The sequence below is a fragment of the Chionomys nivalis genome, chromosome 26, assembly GCF_950005125.1.
Source record: "Chionomys nivalis chromosome 26, mChiNiv1.1, whole genome shotgun sequence".
Lineage (NCBI taxonomy): Eukaryota > Metazoa > Chordata > Mammalia > Rodentia > Cricetidae > Chionomys > Chionomys nivalis.
Genome location: NC_080111.1, coordinates 20,958,715 through 20,977,091, shown reverse-complemented (window position 1 = coordinate 20,977,091; position 18,377 = coordinate 20,958,715).

Sequence of the window (18,377 nt, the reverse complement as noted above, 5' to 3'; positions counted from 1 at the left end):
CCTCACAACGTTACACATGGCAAATATTTTAAAAGTCTCTCTCAAGTCTCAGACTATTTTTACCAATGAAAAAGTCTTCTAGACCTCAGCACTCTGCTGAGTAAACAGACTGGATTAAACATCAGTTTAATAACTTGCTCAAACTTGAACTTCTGTTGGATACTGGAATTGAATGTGTTTTCATCAGATTTGGGAATGTGCCTAGCAGTAGAAAATGAAACAGTAAATTTTTTGGCTTGTACTTTAGCCTGGTCTTATTGGAGAGATTTGATAGGTTTTTCCATTGCGTTCATTAAAGTCGGTGTATGTCATTTCTTTCAATATATTACAAGGACCTTAATTGTAATAATTCTTTATATCAAAAATAAACTAGAAGGAAAACAGTGATTTTTTTTTTCAGTTAAACTTTGGCCTTTGGCAGATCTTTGTGGGAAGGACAATATTACTTAATGATCTCAATCACTGTCCATGAGATAGGGCAAAGTGTAAGAAGGAACTTGAGAAAAAGTTATTTTAGGACACAGATTGTATGTAGACTCTGGAAGAGTCACGGTGAATCTTTACTTTTCAACAAGAGGCAGAAGGAAGTCTGTCATCAAACAATCCGTTGGGCAATACCATGTTTAACTGTCTTCATTGTTTGATTTTAATTATATGTTTGTATCAGGAAACTGATTCACATCCTGTGTGTGTGTTCTAAAATTACAGCCTTAAACCTAGGGATATTTGTTATCAAACACTAAGTATCACGTAGCAAAAATAAAAGGTACCGGCACACCATATGTGTACAATGGCTCCAAATAGCTTCTCATTTGTCTCCTTATGAAGGTTTTTTTTTTAAACTAAAAATAAAACAATAAGAAAAAATAAAGTTGCAAGTCCTAGCATCAGGTGTAAAGGTTTTCCTATCAGATTGCTAAATCTGCCATGACTATTTAGATCATTGTGTAGCCAATCTGATTCAAACAGAGAGAAGTGTGATTTGGGCAAAAACTGATGTTTAAAACGCTTCTCATTTTCTTTTAGGATATTGCCCAGATTTTCTGCCTTATTTACTAATCCTGATATCGATTAGAAATTTTATACCTGCCTTTAGTGAAAGAGTAATTGAGACTTGAATTTCAAAAATCCAAGGTCACTTTAAAAATTGATTTTCCAGGCAACCAGAAAGATGAGAGCAGACAAGTAAGAAACTCGCTCTTACATCTGCAAGGCATCTTGGGTGTCTCTTGTGCCAGCAGCACTTCAACCACTCAGTCAAGGGTCTGCAAATACTGGAATGTCTTAGGAGGCTATTTTTGTAGGTGAGCGACCATAAGACGCACAGAGTTCTGTAACTATGGAAGTAAAGAAAACTGATACTGAAGGGCATCTAGCAGTCTGCATCGGGGAGCCCACTGTCAAGAATCTCTGCACCCTGTGAGTACAGCTACATCCATGGCCCTATAATGACTCTTTGGAGCCTGGTTTTAATACAGCAGTGAGGGTAAGGCATTTACTTTACCTGATCATAGGTTGAAATACGCTTGCATATACATTACTTTTCACTAGTAATGGATTTAAAGAGCAATGCTTCCTGGTTTTCGTATACTGCCTATTATTTGGGAATATTAGCAAAAGTCACTATGAATTGCATATATATGTGTGTGTGTGTATATACATACATATATATATATATATATATAAAATATTGAACAATGAGTAATGAAATGGCATGAGCTTCATAGTATAAAGTATAACTAATCTATCTAGGCCATAATCTCTAACAATTCCGATATGATACTTCTGTCTCTATTCAAACATCACTTAATCTGCTACCAAGGTAGCCTGACTTTTACTGTAGAAGCCCAGTTGAGCATTTTTGGTTAAATAAAGCTTTCCCCATAAAGAGTTATTTATTGGCTTTTGCTTGTGTTCCCTAAAACTACGTCATCCTACATAGTTAACAGTTGCCCATGTGATTACATAAATATGATTTTTCACTCCTGCAGACAGGCTAGTCACATCGCAAGTGTTCAGTAACCGTGTGTGGACAGTGCCTATTATCATGAACCTATTTACGTTTGCAGAAAGTTGCATTGCTCATCAAAGCAAGAAGAAAACATCAAATTTATATTCGTCAGTGCCCTTCTAATATACAAATCCTTTGCCTGTTTTACTTTTAAATCAAGTAATAAATCACTTTAATTTGAAAAAATATTACCACCATATTTTCATATATTTTTAATTGATCTATACATTTCCCCACTCCCTTTCCTCCTCTCTTGTATTTTACCCTCTCCCTTGCCTCCCATGCTCCCAATTTACTAAGGGGACTTTGTCTTTTTATCCTTCCTAGGCAGATCCATGTATCCTCTCTTAGGGTCTTCTTTGTTGTCTAGGTTATCTGGGGTTTTAGACTGTAGGATGGTTGGTTTTTGCTTTATTCTAAAAGCCACTTATGAGTGAGTCCATACTATATTTGTCTTTCTGGGTTTGGGTTACCTCACAAAGGGTGTTTTTTTCTGGTTCCATCCATTTGCCTGCAATTTTCAAGATGCCATTATTATTTTTTACTGCTTAGTAGTACTCCATTGTGAAATGTACCACATTTTCCTTATCCATTCTTTAGTTAAAATGCATTTATGCTGTTTCCCGGTTCTGGCTGTTACGAATAATGCTGCTATTAACGTAGTTGAGCAAATGTTCTCATGATATGAGTATGCATCCTTTGGGTATACACCTAAGAGTGCTATAGCTGGGTCTTGAAGTAGATTGAGTCCTAATTTTCTGAGAAAAGTCCATACTTATTTCCAACTTGATTCATGTTTTACTTTGACCTCCACGAGGCTTTCATTTAGCAAAGAGAGATTGCCAAGAACAACCAAATTAAAGGAAAACAGTCATAATAATAAACAAAATTTTCTGGTTTACATATTGATATGTATTATAGAAATGAGAAATATAAAATAATTGGATAGGGAAAAAATTTTGAGTATCTAGAGCAAACTTTAATGATAGGATTTTTTGATTGAAGATATAAAAGAGTGAGGGAATTGGTTGTGCTCCTTGGGAAGTGTATTCCTGTAGGAGTGAGTAGTCTAGGCATGGCTATTTATCCAAAGCATCCAAGTTGACTAGGGCATGGCAAACAAAGGACTGATTATCAGGAACAAATACAATATAAGAAGTGCTTGTAGATCCCAGTAAGGACATTGGAGGACCATTGTGTGGCCTTGACATGAGAAATAACTTTTTCTGATTTGTTCTGTTAAAGTACTGAGACTCGGCTTTCAGCAAGCGTGGGGTGAACATACAAGAACAAATGTGTGGAGTTGTGTGGCTTGCAAAGTTGCTTCCTGGCCCCTCTCATCCAGAATGTCCATTGTGTCTTCTATTTGACAATCTCCCTTATCAGTGTCCCCATTGAAATGTGGTTCCAATAATAGAACACAATGTCCCAAAGATGCGACGGGAGATGCTCAGGAGACAATTCTTTCTCATGATCTGAATGGCATTGATCCAGTTCCCCTGGATTATTGTCAAAGTGTTTCCTAAATAATGTTAGTTATCATTGGGGAATTAAACACACATCTATGTTTAGTTTTCTAAATTTTATCATGAATAATTCAGCTTAATGTTTCATATTTCCTGTCTTATTTAAAATATTAATGTAGCATGTTCTATTCTTTCACCCATATTATCAATCTATTTCTTCATAATGGAGAGACAGGGGCAGGGGATTTTGAATTTCACTGCCTGGTGTCAAAATTAAGCATGGAAGAAGAGAAGTAATGCTCTTTTTCTAAGTTAATGCTAGATCATTACCTAATTTTTAATGAGGACGATTCACTTGTAAAACAACTCATTTTATTGTTCATTCAACATGATTCTAGAACACAGGACCCAGAAAATAAGCCTCACACTTGACCAACTGAACATATTTATCAACTGTCAAGAAAAATGAAATCATGAAATTTGCAGATGGAGAAACTTGAAAAAATTATACTGAGGGAAGTCACCCAGGATCTCAAAGAAAAACACTGTGTTTTCTCTCTTTATGTGGCTTGGGGTCTCAAATCCTTTGTTTTGGATATTAACATGTAATGCATATGGATGGCAGGAAAGTGGAAATATGGCATTATGGGACATGGCAAAGAAGAGGCCATGACAGAACCTGGTTACATGATGGTAGAAAAGTAGATTATTGGACTCAAGGAGGTTCAAGCAGGTAGTTGAAAGAAGGGGGGAAGGAAACAAGAGCCAAGGGAAAGGTAATCAAAATTAAATATGTATGACTATGCAAGTCAAGTAAAAAATACAAGGGATAACGGAATACATGCAATAAAAAGAATAAGAGAAAGAGTACTAGATGTTGAAGTTTTAAGTGGTAATTGTGGAAGGGTTGAGGTTTCAGAGGAGGGAATAGAAACAGGTCAACTGAAATGGATAATGTACAAGGAATTCTCATAAAACCCACTCTTGTAAGCTAAACAAGCACAATTTCAGGACAGGTGACCTTTGTTTCAGTTGCCGTACAATTGTAAGGTATTCATGCCCGCCTCTTCTTACGCTCAGGACATTGTTTGTGTCTTTACACATTTAGTCCCGTTTGGCTCTAGTGAGTATTTGCAAGGAACTGGTATCCTTCGAGACATTTGAAGTCTGAGTCTCAGAGAAATAAAGAAACCTGTTTTGAATCACCCAGCTACGAAGGTCTGCTCTGGTTGCATTGTGTTTCAGCAAAATACCATCATAAGAATTCCAGGCCTGAGGAAGGCCAGCTAAACATCAATAAAATGTATACAGTTTTTTAAGGGAGGACTTTGGACTTCCCACAGGTGAACAATGTCACAGCCAAATGACATGGGCTATTAAATGAAAATCTCAGCTCAGAGTCAGGCAAGTTTGGTTAGGGAGGGCACGGAGGCATTCCAAACAATACAGTCTGTGGTCTTGAATTGACCGAGAACCCTCTGTCTCTTTCTGTTATCTACCTTTCAGAGTGCTGGAAGACGCTATGCAGTTTTCTAGAGGAGAGAAAACATCAAAATAGTGTGACCGAGTATTGGTCCTTGCCCGTTACAGTGCCCACCCACCAGGCAGCTTGTTTCCACGGGTACAGCAGTGAAAAGATGGTTGTAAAGTACAATCTGCTGTCTGATTATATTGGAGGCCTGCTCTACAGGGGGGAATCCATGCCTGGCCCTGTACAAGGAAAAGAAAAAACAAAAACAAATCATGGTTAAGGAGGTAACAGGCTCCAGGGGGATCCCACTGTTCAGTTTTGCCTAATGGTTGTGTTCTCAGTCTGCCCTCTGAATGTTTGTGTTTCTATCCATAGTTTTCTGCTCCTGCAGTCAAACTAGGGTCGAGGAGCTTCTTGTTCCACTGGGAAGGGGGTAGCGGTGTTCTGAATGTTCCAGTGCTGGCACTAAAAGCTCTTCCTGTTCAGCCGTGGATGGGACTTTGGTATCAGCCTGTTCTTCCCACACCAAACATCTCAGAAGAGCGAACAGAAAGAATGTAAAGGCAGAGGCTGGGAGGAGTTCTGTGAAACTCTGCCTTCAAGACATGGCAGGAATTAGCTCAGTGCCTGAACTAGCAGCAGCTGTGGATGCTTGCCCAAGCCCTGAATAAGATAAGGCTGTCAGGATTCTAGCCTGAAGTGGAAAAGGGTCGCATCACAGATGAGGTCACATCATAGATGAGGTCACATCATAGATGAAGTCACATCATAGATAAGGTCACATCATAGATGAGGTCACACCATAGATGAGGTCACATCATAGATGAGGTCACATCATAGATGAGGTCACACCATAGATGAGGTCACATCATAGATGAGGTCACACCATAGATGAGGTCACACCATAGATGAGGTCACATCATAGATGAGGTTGCTGGTTGCTAATGGAGGGACTCGTTTTTCTTTGTAGAGTTTGTAGAGGTGACACTGGTGTGCAGATCATGCCAAATGGATAATCTCATGCCTATTCCCATGCAAGGCAGCAATAACTGATTCAGTAGATAAAATCAATATAAAAATACAGACATGCATACATACATGGAAAGACATATATACATGGACAAACAAAGTTGGGAAGAAAATGTGTTGGGAAGATACTGGCACAGAGTTGGAGGGGAGTGTGAACTGAAATTTATGAATAAGATACATTATACATATGCATGGAATTTTCAAATAATAAATCAACATGATATCTTTAGAAGGGAAATAATTGTGAGGAGAGTTAGTAAAGCTTAGAGAGTATCAGTAGCTCTTTTAGCCCAGTAACTTTTAATGAGAGACTAATTTAGGGCAAGGCTGGCTTCTAACTATGATACCGAATGCACATAAGACTAGATAGACCGGGAAATGTGCTCCATGTGACTGTGAATGTGTGTAAGAGACAGAGAGAGAATGATGGAATGATGAAAAGGTGAGAATGGAGTTTATGGATGGATTCAGCTTTGTTTTACAGAAAACCATTGCCACAACAACATGGTGTTGTTGCATGTGATATAAAAAAGGTCCATGTGTGTTACTGAAGTAATAAAAATGTCACTAACTGTACTGAGAATAAATGAAGACACACAGGACTTTTCAAAACCTTGAAAACAACCTCTCTACACAGTCCTTCCCAACCTTTTCCACTTTGTACCTCCTCTTCCTATCACTCTTCATCAGCAGCTGCAAAACAGGATCCCTTAGGACCTGGTATGCCAGGCAAGCTCCCCGCTGAGGATGCCCTGAGCCTGAAGAGGTGCTCCCAAACACACTTGTCCCTTCATGGACAGGTTGTCTCTCTCAGCCTTACATAATAAGTCACAAGAATTTAGGCTTTCCTCCTCCATTGTCTACTATATTTTTCTTTACCTAATTTACTTTTGAAACCAATTTATTTTATCTATTTATTGTCCCTCCCTAGATCGTATGACCAAGTAAATAGAGATTTTTTTTATTCAACTTATTTTTGTATTTTAAGTACTTAGAACCATTCTTTGTATATTCCAGATTATCAGTATTTATGGAATTCATAAATGAATTATCCTATATGTGGAGACTACTTTAAAGGAAATATTTACTTTATTGACTACTCCATAAAGACAAGGGATAAAATCATTTCAAATGTCATATTTCTTTTTATTTTTTAAAGGAAATCCCATTGTTTATTCTTCTATATGAAAATACTTAATTCTATACATTTGTGAGGCATAAACCGATCATGATTCATGTCTATAACATACGATGATTAAATAAAGTTAGCTAACTTACTCATCGCCACAAGTACTTAACATTTTCTTTGAAATACTTTAAAAGTTACCAAAGGGACTTTTGAAATACATAATAATCTATTATTATCTTCATCATGCTGTGAAATAGAAAAATATGTTTCTGTAGAAATAACATGTTGCAACCTTTGGTTATCGTCTCCCTAATTCACTTCACTCCAGCCTCTGTAGCCACCAATCTAATCTTTACTAACCTGACTTCTGTTGTTTTCGGTTCCCTATATAAATGAGACCATGCAGCATTAGACTTTCCATATTGGTATATTATCCAGTACCATCCATGTCTCTGTCATGACACAATTTCCTTCTCTCTTGAAGCGATATAATGTTTGATTATGGATACATTGATGCATTCATCAGTTGATGGACACTTTGGTTGGTGCACTCTCTTAGCCCCTGTGAATAGTGCGTCTGTGAACACAGAAATGCAGGCATCACTTCTAAGTATGAACTTCATTTCCTGTGGATCTACATTGATTAGCGGGAGTTTTGAGATCACATGATAGCTTCACTCTTAATTTCTGAGGAGCCTCTACTGTTCTCATAAACTCTTTGCTAAAGCAAATGTCTTCTGTGCATATCTAGGAGTTTTTAGTCTATACATCCTCAGCAATACTTATTATTTTGTCTTTTTTTTTAGAACAACCATTCTGACAGGTGTGAGATGATACCTCATGATGGCTTTATTTTAATTTCTTATTGATTATTCATATTGAACTTTTTTTCATTTATTTGCCTTCTGTGTGATACTTAGATATAGTTTTAAATTGGTTTTCTTCATTTTCTGTTGAATTGTTAACTCGTTTATATTTTTGGGATATCAATCTCTTAATGAGTATACAACTCACGAATATTTCTAACCAATCCAGAGGTTGTTGTCATTTGGAGGCGTGGTGTTTTCTGAAGGGCATTGTAGGGGGAGTGAATCTGGGCAAGAGGAAATTGGGAGGGGAACCGGGAGGAGGGGTAGAACTGTGGTTGGGATGTCTTGTATGAGAGGATAATCTATTTTTAATACAAGATAAAATATACAATTTACATGTTATAATTTCTCTTTGAAGTTAAAGAATCTATTTGGCTTCTTGCCACTAACAAAATCTATGGTAAGTCACAAAATCAATATGAGTGACTATAGTGGAAAAAGGAGTATAAATCTTAATTTACCTGTTGATGTTCTCATTTTTATACACAGACATTTTAGCAGATATAAATCAAAATTGTAATTACACTTGATTATTTTTTAAAGTTCTCCAGTTATTTAAGGTGAGTTTGAAGAACACTGATCTTGAGGATGAAAATATAAATTAGAGATTTATTTGATTCCGGATTTTGGTCCAACATTATGGAAACAAAATGAAGATAAGTAGTTTTATATCCTTTGTAAATTATTCTGGAGCCTTCACTGTAAAAGATGTGTGGAGCATGAACAAATCAAAGAAGAGGTCAAGATATGTCAATGAATAAAAAGGTCAAGCAAGTCTTTGAGATAATGACCAGATCTCTGGAAAATTAATGAGTTTCTGCCCTGAAAAAATCTCTTAGTCCTAGTCATGAGTTCTAAATGTAGTGCAAAGATGATTTGGTCAGAAAGAGATTGACATAAACTATTATTGGCACTTAGTCATTTGCATTTGAAAATTCAAGAACAGAACTCAAAACACTTTTTAATGTGGATCTTAAGGGAAAATTTTTTAATTTAAATTATGATTTGAGTCTGTTTTGACTGCTTTGGGTAATTACGCCCTGCTTTCTTCTGTCAGGAAAGTTTATCTTTCTTCTCCTGTGGATCTGAAAGGACACAAACTGGCAGGGATCTAGCAAGGTTCCAAACAAAGGTGAAAATGTTGCGTGGGTTTTAGTCGGAGTTTTTCATCTTTATCACAGACAATGTATTTCCTTGTCAGCCACAAGAGTGAGAAGAATGACACTGATGAGGTGAGCACAAAGACTCCATGATTTGATGACATCTGATTTGACTTCATGGTCGTTTATGCTGGCACCAGAAAAGTCTTTGCTGAATAAAGTGAATCACCAGTTTAATTGGTAAATACTTTTCATGTGTATCTGATATTACAAAGATAGAGTTTCTGCATTACACATACTCGTAAATTGAGATTTTAATGAGGATAATGCAAGCCTGCTATTTTGTCTTTTTCAACATATATTAATAGCATCAAAACCAAAGCCTTTAAGCTGACTGAAATTGTGTGACCAGAAACGGTCAAAGGGAGATTTGACGGTTTTGATCATTTATTACCTTTAACCCAGAAACTTTACAATATGCAATTATGTTTCTCACAAGAATATTTTTACAGTTCACTTACGCAATTAGAAGCAGATCAGAGAGTTGCATTCAGACACATTTAGCTAGAATAAAACTAAGCAAATAAACCTTCTATATATGTATATTTAATATGAATGCCACCTAAATGTGCAACTTAAATAACATATTAAGTTTTTTGTGCTGAAATTTCTCTTATAAAATCACTGAGATCCTGAATTGTATATAATCTGATATATGTATACCAGGAATCATTACTATATGGTATAGAGTTGAAATTTATTTTAAGAGCATACTTTATTTTGAGTTTTACTAATTATTACTAATAGAAAATATAATTACTGATGAATAGAATCACATAGGCTGTCTGTTTTTTAATTTACCACATATTAATTCTCTTAAAAACAAAATAAGGAATTTATTTATTGTAATTCCAAGGCATATCTCAAAGTAACATGAAAGTAATATTGAACACTGAGTATATATCTTGATGTTTATTAATGTTATGGAAAACAAGTAATTCAATTTTTAATCATGAATAACAATTATAGTACTAAGTTGGAAAAAGTATCTTAATATTCAGAATTAAATCAATTAAAGTATAATTGGTGATTAGACAGAAAAAAAGAAGGCCATAGAAGTAATAATTATAAGTCACCAAAATCTTCTTAATAAAATTTCTCAGAAGATGTTGGAATATGTTGATATGAATACTCACCCACAAATAGTGTGCCTGTGAGCCATAAAGAAATAAAAGAATAAGTGAGTATGTATATATGTCATGTTTAAAATAACTTGAATGTTAGTTTACAAATACTGATTATTAGTTCTCATGCATAAGTGCTAAAAGAACAAATTGTGATATCACAAATGCTGTGAAATTCTATTTCTATTAGTGTGCACAGGAAACAGACGTAGTTCAACTGTGCAAGCGAAATCCCTGGAAAGGTGAATTCACATCGTTAGGAATAAACTCTGAGCTTAGGAAATAGCTATGAGTCACCCTACATAAAGATGTAGTTTACTTATTAAAGGAACATTTGTTGGATTTCTATAGTGCAGTAGGAATAAGGAGTTTCACATAGGGAGCAAAGAAATGCCAACAATCTGTAGAAACAAAGATAAGTTATAGTAAAAAAAAAAACACTGAATACCTTAAACACATAATACACAGAGTAGTGAGATTAAATTTCCTAGTTTAAGTTCATTATACGTATTTAAATCAGATTAAAAATAACTCTATTCTTTCTATTAAACAAATTCTAGATTTCAGGACAATGGAGTAACCATATGACCTTGAGAAAACACTAGACTCTTATTAATAAATTTAACAATCTAATTTAAATAATGCCTTGAAAATATTTACTTTTGAAATTATTTTTGCTTTTGAAAACTATAAATTTTAAAAACATTATACAGTAGTTCTGTCTCAATAGTGTGTGTCTTGTTTATTCTAGAATGATTCTGTCTTCACTATCACAGTTCAGTAGAGTGTTCTTGGTGGGTAGGGTGTTGTCTTCCCAAGATTGCTTCTCCACTTCAGGAACTTTTGATACTCCATATAATCTTTAGGATGTTTCCTTTACTTCATTGGAAACAATCACAGAGAGGTTGTAAGAGTTGTCCTAAATGTATACAGTACTTTGGATGGTAAAATAATCTCCTAACGTTTGAAAGAATTTATGTCAAGAACCAGTGAATCGCTAAAATCTCAGCCGTATTAAACTATATGCATATTGCATTTTATCCTTCTGCATTCTCGCCCAGTATACAGTTAAGTGTACATCTAATAAAGAGTTAAGAACAATAGATTAACAATGATAGCAAACAGAATAATTTAAACATTGTATTATCTAAGTATTTGAAAGTTACAGATGGCTTATCCTTGTAGTTTTTCATTTAATATTTTTACTCACTTGTAACTGAAATCACATAAATTAAATTTGTAGAATGAATTTCTTCCATCCATAACTTAAGACTGTCTCCCCACGTATTTATGCCTCATTCAGTTTTTTTGAAATTGTTATCTTATAGTCTCACAATATAGATCTTTGGTATTCTTTCTTAAGTTTATTTCTATGTATCTTATGATATTTGTAAATGAAATCATTCCTTGTTTTCTTTTTGTATAATTTGTTGTTCCTTGTTTTTGTATCTTTTGCAATTTTGCTGGTTTATTTATTAATTCTCACAGTTTTGAATTAGTCTTTCACACAGATGTATCCAGCCTTTACACATCATGACATAATGCTGTCATATACACTGTTCATGTCCCCAAACTGCTCAATGTTTTAGCTAGGTTTATAGTTCTGTGCTGGCCCACATTCCTAACTTCTCTGAGGTGCATGAAGCCTATGAGCCTGCAAATTGAACACACAAGTATTCTATATACAAAATCATATATATCATCAGTACAGGACAATTTCGCTTCCTTCTCTCCTATTAGTGTGGGCATCTGTTGTTTCTTTGTCTTTCCTACTTACTCCAGTGACAATTTCTAGTGTGTTGGTGGAAATAAATGAGAAGAGCGGGCAATACCATCTTGTCTTAGGCATTACAGGAAAAATGTCCCATTTCTTATTATTAAATAGAATGTTCATTGTGAACTTGTCATATATGAGCTTTTTCTTATTCATTGAGATACATATCCTCTACCCAGAAGTAGCAGAGATAATGGCAGATTTTATTCATTTTTTTATTCTACTAAGGAGACATCTGTTTCTTGTCTCTTATTCTGAAATGAGATATATTAATAATGAGATATATTAATAATAGTTACCTTTCTTGTTACCGTAACAAAACACCTGTCAAAAATAAACTTAAGAAAGAATTTGCCTTAGTTCAGGGTTAAATTTAAATGGTACCGGTGGTAAGGTGAGAATGTCATCAGAGCAGGAGAGATAGACAACTGGCAATATTTCATATACAATCAGAAATCAAAGTAATGGATACTGTGGCATAATGGTTTTTCTCCTATTTATTCAGTCCGTGACCCAAACATGTGGGAACCAAAGAGACCTCAAAGCCTGATCTCACATTCATGTTGTGGAGTGGTTTAAAACAAAATGACTCCCAAAGTGAATGACATTATTAGGAGGTGTGACCTTGTTGGCGGGCCTTGAGGTCTCTTGCTCAATATGACAGCCTATTTTCTGTTGCCTTCTGTTTGAGATATAACCAGTACCATGTCTACCTACATTCCACAATCCCTCTCTGCCATGATGATAAAGGACTAAAACTCTAAAGCTCATCACAATTAGACGTTTTCCCATAAGAATTGCCAAAGTTCTTTTAGACATAAAGCAAAGAAAACCAGCCTACAATGCACATATATGTAAACTACATGGGAAGTAGAAAAAGACAAGATCTCCAAAGTAGACTGGAAGCGGAGGGGACCATGGCAGAGGCTAGACGAGGAGGGGTTAGAAAGGGAAAGGAACAGAGAAATATGTACAGCTCAATAAAAGCTCAATAAAATCAATAAAAAAATTAAAAAAGAAACAGCAATAAAAGACTCCTAAGGCCATATTGTAAAACAAAAACAAAAACAAAAACAAACAGAGTTGCCAAAGTTAAACTGTCAGTTAGAAACGCTAAGACAGAGGTTGGCATTGGGCCAGGACATTGTTGTGACTGGCCAGACTGTGCTTTTGCTTGAAGGAATATGGACTTTGGGACATTGGGTTAGAAAAGCAGTGGAATGTTTTAAGCATGGCTTAATGGGACATCTTAGTAATAGCATGAAAGACCATGGTGCTAAGAGTTATTTGTACTGTGGGGACCTGAATCAAGAGGTTGCAGAAGAGGGGGATGTTAGTATGTGACCTAGAGATTGGTCTTACAATATTTTGGTAAAAAATGTGACTGTGTTTGCCCTTGTCCTAAGAGTCTGTCTAATGATAAAGTGAAGAGTTTTGGATTAATTTCATTGGCAGAAAACCTCAAAATAGCCTAGTAAAGACTATGTCGTGTGGTTATTAGTGTTAACTCTGTTGAAAATTAATAATGCGGAGGAGAAAGATGAGGAAGGAAAAATATTGGAGGAAAAAAAGAGCACAAAGAAGTAGAATGGAGCTAAATTCAGTGTTCAAGGAGATGAGCAGATTAGGAAATGTAATAAAGGGAGTGGTCCTCAGGGCAAGATCCTACCCAGCTAAGATTCCAACTTGTAAAAAGGACAAATTAAAAAAATTGGAGCTGGGTGTGGTGGTTTAAAGGTATGTAGTACATACCTTTAATTCTAGCACTGGGAAGGTAGAAGCTGGTGGATCTCTGATTTAGAGGCCAGTCTGGTCTACAGAACAAGTTTCAGTACTGCTGCCCCTCATGGCCCACTGTGACCCTCAGGGAGCTGTGCCATTTATCTAAACCATTGGTGCTCTGTGACTTGGCCAGGCTCTCTCCACGTTCCTTCCCTCTGCAGATGGGCCGGCTCTGAACCCGTGAAACCCTGGGCTTGGGAACCTGAGCGCAGACCTCTATACATCAGCGGCTTCGGAGGTGAGTGTCCCCTTCCAATGAGCTCAACCATTTCTCTAAACCAGAGGAATTGACCTTTGAGCTCCCAGAAACTCTATGATGCTCCTAGAAATGGGTCCAATCACAGCCCTCAGGGCTATGATTGAGCCCTTTGCTGACATTCATCTCTGGTTACTTCCCATAGCTAAAATATATGACCAAACTAACTGGATTTGTCCTCCCACATGAGCACTGCACACGCTGCGTTGTGTGTACACTTTCGGTCTTGGGGTCCCTCAGATTTTTCTTTCTCTTTTCTTTTCTTTTAATTTGATGTTAGCTGTCGTCTTGCTGTAAATAGCTTTTATTATATTTAGGTATGACCCTTGTATCCCTAATCTCTCCAAGACTTTTATCGTAAAGGGATGTTGAATTTTGTCAAATGCTTTTTCAGCATCTAATGAAATGATCAGATGGTTTTTTCTTTCAGTTTATTTATATGATGAATTACATTGATAGATTTTCGTATGTTGAATCAGCCCTGCATCTCTGGGATGAAGCCTACTTGATCATAATGGATAATTTTTCTAATGTGTTCTTGGATTCGGTTTGCCAGTATTTTATTGAGGATTTTTGTGTCAATGTTCATGAGTGAGATTGGCCTGTAATTCTCTTTCTTGGTTGAGTCTTTGTGTGGTTTTGGTATCAGGGTAACTGTAGCTTCATAAAAGGAATTTGGCAATGACTCTTCTGCTTCTATATTGTGAAATACATTAAGAAGTATAGGTATTAGGTCTTCTTGGAAGTTCTGGTAGAATTCCGCATTGAAACCATCTGGTCCTGGGGTTTTTTTGGTAGGGAGGTTTTTGATAACTGCTTCTAATTATTTGCGACTAACAGGTCTATTTAGATTGTTCACCTGGTCCTGGCTTAACTTTGGTATATGGAATTTATCTTAAAAAGTCTCCATTTCTTTTACATCTTCCAGTTTTGTGGCATACAGGCTTTTGTAGTAAGATGTAATGATTCTCTGAATTTCCTCTGTGTCTGTGGTTATGTCCCCCTTTTCATTTCTGATCTTATTAATTTGCAAATTCTCTCTCTGCCGTTTGATTAGTTTGGATAGGGGTTTATCAATCTTGTTGATTTTCTCCAGGAACCAGCTTTTTGTTTCATTGATTCTTTGGATTGTTTTCTGTGTTTCTATCTTGTTGATTTCAGCCCTCAGTTTGATTATTTCCAGTCTTCTACTCCTTCTAGGTGAGTCTGCTTCTTTTTTTTTCTAGAGCTTCCGGGTGGGCTGTTAAGTCTCCAATGTGTGCTTTCTCTGTTTTCTTTAAGTGGGCACTTAGTGCTATGAACTTTCCTCTTAGGACTGCTTTCATAGTGTCCCATAGATTTGAGTATATTGTTTCTTTTCTCTCCTTTCCTTTCCTTTCCTTTCCTTTCCTTTCCTTTCCTTTCCTTTCCTTTCCTTTCCTTTCCTTTCCTTTCCTTTCCTTTCCTTTCCTTTTCTTTGCCTCTCTGGCTTCTAAGTTGCCCAGCCAGGGCCAGTCAGTCAGCTTCATTAACACCCCACCTGTAGAGAGAAAACATTTTTCTACAGGCCTTGTGGTGTTGCTGTTTTTGCGTCTTCAGCTATAGAATATAAACCCTCAAACTATCAGCCACCCACCTGTGAATGCTCTGCTGGCTTCCTGCTGGCTCTGTTTTTCCTTTCACTGGGCATCCCTTTCCCCACCTGTCTAAAAACACTCTTGTCCTCTCAACTCCCATCATTTCTATCCATCCCTGCCACCGCTACTGCGGGTTCCATGAAAACCGACAAAGTTAGTTGGATCTGCGAGGCAGCTGCTTACGATTCCAGTCTTTGCTCTCTGCTGCAGCTTGCGGCATGGTGGCCTGGCGACAACGCAGATCGTGCCTCTAGGTCTCTCTTGTTATTATGTTTAAAACTCCCATGGCTCAAAAAACATGGCTTCACCATGCAACATGTGACCACTGCCAATTTGACTGAGGTCAGGTGACCTTACTGTTAACTTAGGTCAGGTGATCTCACCACCATCTTAACTGAGGGCCAGGTCAGGTGACCAAGTCCTGTGATCTTTATTGCGGTACACCCTGCCTGGTCCCCCAGTTTACTAATGTTTTTGCCTCTAAATTGCTCTTGCTGACTTTCTTACATGTGTCTTTTGTGCAATGGCATGCCTTTGGTAGGGCCCACCACTTAAATGCACCTATGTTTACTGTTAAATATTATAATTGTCTTCCCATTATATCTCATTCCAAACTAACAAAGCAATAAGTCTCATGTTTTAAATTGGTACGTACTTTTAAGCCTCTTACAAAAATATGATATATTTAATCCAACCCTGCTTTAAAATATATTGAACTGTTCTCTACTATTATCAGTTCTGCTGTTAACCTTCTATTGCAAGCAGTTTTTTTCTTCTTTCTGTCTTTTACAAGTGTAAATCTTACCTGTTGAGAGCCAGTACAGTCAAGCTTGGACCCAGCTCTCCAGGCAGATTTTATACTGTAACTAAACAGCCCTCAACAACTCAGAGATCTGGGGAATATGGTGCTTAAATATTTAATTATTAAAAAAATTTTTTTTGATAACAAAAAGAGACAGGTTGGCCCCTCTACTCCCTCCCAAGAAGACAGAAGACAAATGGGCACAGAACAACGTCCTTCCGCAATTCATTTCAACTGCCAAGCACTGACCACTGGGAAAAACTGCCTTTCATCTAAACAGAAGATCTCCTGACGTGAACAGAATCACTGGAGTCAACAGCCTAGCTGCTCAGGCCAAGGTAGGCTTATCTTCCTACAGATATCTTAGCCCACAGGATCTTCTCGAGCCTGGAAGGCCCTGCGCTAAACAGCAAAAAAAATATACAACCCTCAACAACCATGGAGGACCCTAAAGAGTAGCTCTAGGTGCCATCCAAGGAAATTCTCTATCTTTTTAAATTAATAACTCCTCATTTAAAATTTTCCCCTTCTCAAAGATCTCTGGTGCATTTTGACAGCTGAGAGGTTTTGTCAGTTTAAAAGGACAATCTCACCGAAAAAAAAAAAATCAGTAAAATACAAATCTGTTTCTGTTTGTCTCAAGTTATTTTTAACGTCATTTTCGTTTCTTGATTTACTCCTATATTAGGAACATTTTACAAATGTTTTCATATATTTGCAGAGTCTCTGAAATGCTTTGTATGATGGAATCCTAGTTTGCACCTGACCTTGATTTTATTCTTCTTACTTTTTATCTGTATGTGGCCCAAGATGTGCTCCATCTTAGACAGATATGCCTTCTGCTGAGTAGAATGTTCTTTAGAGGTCTGTTTGGTCATTGTATAGAATGCTCATTTTCTATTTGTATGATCTCTCAATGAAAGGGAGATAAAGAAACCTATTGTGGTTGTATTTTAGATAACTGCCCCTCAAATCTGTTTATATTTGTTTCATTTAGGTTCACCAATGTTGGAGAAACATACACACACACACACATACACACACACACACACCAATTGTTATAACCTCTTTTGAATTGATTCTTTTATTAAAATAGTGAAATTTATTTTCTGTCTCTTTAAAAATTTTTTTTACTTAAAATTGGTTTTCTATCTGTACAAAATACTTTTTATTGTTCATATTTTTTTATTTCTCTTTTGCTTATTTTTGTTTGAGACAGGGTTTCTCTGTAGAGCCCCAGCTCCCCTGGAACTCCTGCTATAGATCAGGCTGGCCTAGAAATCAGAGATTTGCCTGTCTCTGTCTCCTGAGTTCTGGGATTAATGCCATGCATCCCCACCTCCCAGCACTCATTGTTCAACTTTTAATTTATGTATTTCCTTAACATTGAAGTCAGTCATAGAGAGCTGATTTTGAATTAATTCTTCCCTGTGTCTACCTCATGCTCTTCCTATCTACATTTCAAGTGCTGATAAAAAGGGCCTGTGCCACAGCCCATTTGCATCCTCAGTTATTTTTCTTTTGTTTTTGCAAATTAATTATTTTCATTTGGGTTTTCCTAATTCATAGATGTGTGTATCTACTATACATACGTCCACACAAACACACACACATGCACACACACACACGCAAGTCCACAGAAGATTAAATCATTGACTATCACAAAAAAAGACAGTCTAGTACATTTGAAGTTAAACATTTCAAATGAATAAAACAAGAAAAAAGACAGTTTTTTTTTTCCTATGTAAAGATACACTCTTTTTCATGAAGGTTTTTTGGATAAATGTTCACATGTTTTAAGATAATAACTGGATCATGTAATAGTAATATCAAGTTATAAACATGAATAAATAAGCGGAAAAATAGAGTCACTATTTCAGTATATCAT